Raw genomic sequence first — 2,952 nt, forward strand, 5'->3', positions numbered from 1 at the left:
CTGGTAGGCCATTGAAAGACTGAGTGCTTGTATTCATTTCGTGTTAAGAGTTTGTCAAAGTAACATGACATGGGTATAAAGATGTACTTCTATCACGTTTCCCTGCCCTCCCTCCGAACGTTGTTGAATGTCCTCTTCGCTTCAGTTCGCCCCTCAATTCACTTTGTTGGAGAACGAGGGAGCGGCAGTGTTCCTTTCTGATCAATTCACTTTGTTGGAGAACGAGGGAGCGGCAGTGTTCCTTTCTGATCAATTCACTTTGATGGAGAACGAGGGAGTGGCAGTGTTCCTTTCTGATCAATTCACTTTGATGGAGAACGAGGGAGTGGCAGTGTTCCTTTCTGATCAATTCACTTTGATGGAGAACGAGGGAGTGGCAGTGTTCCTTTCTGATCAATTCACTTTGTTGGAGAACGAGGGAGTGGCAGTGTTCCTTTCTGTTGGAGAACGAGGGAGTGGCAGTGTTCCTTTCTGTTGGAGAACGAGGGAGTGGCAGTGTTCCTTTCTGTTGGAGAACGAGGGAGTGGCAGTGTTCCTTTCTGTTGGAGAACGAGGGAGTGGCAGTGTTCCTTTCTGTTGGAGAACGAGGGAGTGGCAGTGTTCCTTTCTGTTGGAGAACGAGGGAGCGGCAGTGTTCCTTTCTGTTGGAGAACGAGGGAGCGGCAGTGTTCCTTTCTGATTCCGCAACTCATTTCAAATTTGCCATTGAGATCCTACGGTGACTGATCCTAGCCACGGCTCTGTGACTGGTCCTAACCACGGCTCTGTGACTGATCCTAGCCACGGCTCTGTGACTGATCCTAGCCACGGCTCTGTGACTGATCCTAGCCACGGCTCTGTGACTGATCCTAGCCACGGCTCTGTGACTGATCCTAGCCACGGCTCTGTGACTGATCCTAGCCACGGCACGGTGACTGATCCTAGCCACGGCTCTGTGACTGGTCCTAGCCACGGCACTGTGACTGATCCTAGCCACGGCACGGTGACTGATCCTAGCCACGGCTCTGTGACTGATCCTAGCCACGGCTCTGTGACTGATCCTAGCCACGGCACTGTGACTGATCCTAGCCACGGCTCTGTGACTGATCCTAGCCACGGCTCTGTGACTGATCCTAGCCACGGCTCTGTGACTGATCCTAACCACGGCTCTGTGACTGATCCTAGCCACGGCTCTGTGACTGATCCTAGCCACGGCTCTGTGACTGATCCTAGCCACGGCATCCTAGCCACGGCTCTGTGACTGATCCTAGCCACGGCTCTGTGACTGATCCTAGCCACGGCTCTGTGACTGATCCTAGCCAGGGCTCTGTGACTGACCCTAGCCACGGCTCTGTGACTGATCCTAGCCACGGCTCTGTGACTGATCCTAGCCACGGCTCTGTGACTGATCCTAGCCACGGCTCTGTGACTGGTCCTAGCCACGGCTCTGTGACTGACCCTAGCCACGGCTCTGTGACTGACCCTAGCCACGACTCTGTGACTGGTCCTAGCCACGGCTCTGTGACTGGTCCTAGCCACGGCTCTGTGACTGATCCTAGCCACGGCTCTGTGACTGACCCTAGCCACGGCTCTGTGACTGATCCTAGCCAGGGCTCTGTGACTGATCCTAGCCAGGGCTCTGTGACTGATCCTAGCCAGGGCTCTGTGACTGATCCTAGCCACGGCTCTGTGACTGACCCTAGCCACGGCTCTGTGACTGACCCTAGCCACGACTCTGTGACTGGTCCTAGCCACGGCTCTGTGACTGGTCCTAGCCACGGCTCTGTGACTGATCCTAGCCACGGCTCTGTGACTGACCCTAGCCACGGCTCTGTGACTGATCCTAGCCAGGGCTCTGTGACTGATCCTAGCCAGGGCTCTGTGACTGATCCTAGCCAGGGCTCTGTGACTGATCCTAGCCAGGGCTCTGTGACTGATCCTAGCCACGGTACGGTGACTGATCCTAGGCACGGCTCTGTGACTGATCCTAGCCACGGCACGGTGACTGATCCTAGCCACGACTCTGTGACTGATCCTAGCCACGGCTCTGTGACTGACCCTAGCCACGGCTCTGTGACTGATCCTAGCCACGGCTCTGTGACTGATCCTAGCCACGGCACGGTGACTGATTCAGCCATGTAGCGGACACCGACGTCTAACTCCCGGACAAGCTAAACACCTTCTTCTCCCACTTCGAGGGAAACACAGTGCCGTCGACGCAGGCCAGCACCGCTCTCGTTCCCCTTGGCCGACGTGATCAAGACATTTAAGCATGTTAAGCCTCGCCGGCCCAGGCGGCATCACTAGCCGCGTCCTCAGATCATGTGCTGACCACCTGGCTGGAGTGTTTATGGACATATTCAATCTCTCCCTATACCAGCGGTTTTCCCAACTTGCTTCAAGATGGCCACCATTGTTCCTGTACCCAAGAAAGCGAAGGTAACTAAACTAAATGACTATCGCAGAGTAGCACTCACTTCTGTCATCATGAAGTGCTTTGAGAGGCTAGTTAAGGATCATATCACCTTACCCGACACCCTAGACCAACTGCAATTTGCGTACTGCCCCAATAGATCCATGGATGACTCAATCGCCATCACACCGCACACTGCCCTATCTCGACTGGACAAGAAAAATACCTATTTAAGAATGCTGTTCGTAGACTACAGCTCAGCTTTCAATACCATAGTACCCTACAAGCTCATCACTAAGTTCGAGGTGGTGAAGGTAGTGGAAACATCACCTCCACTTCGCTGATCCTCAACACTGGTGCCCCACAAGGGTGCGTGCTCAGCCCCCTCCTGTACTCTCTGTTCACCCATGACTGCGTGGCCACGCACATCTCCAACTCAATCATCACGTTTGCAAATGACACAACAGTGGTAGGCCTGATCACCAACAACAACGAGATAGCCTACAGGGAGGAGGTGAGGGCCCTGACAGAGTGGTTGCTGGAAAATAACCTCTCCCTCA

This window comes from Salvelinus alpinus, chromosome 19 (genome assembly GCF_045679555.1).
Source record: "Salvelinus alpinus chromosome 19, SLU_Salpinus.1, whole genome shotgun sequence".
In the NCBI taxonomy this organism is placed as follows: domain Eukaryota; kingdom Metazoa; phylum Chordata; class Actinopteri; order Salmoniformes; family Salmonidae; genus Salvelinus; species Salvelinus alpinus.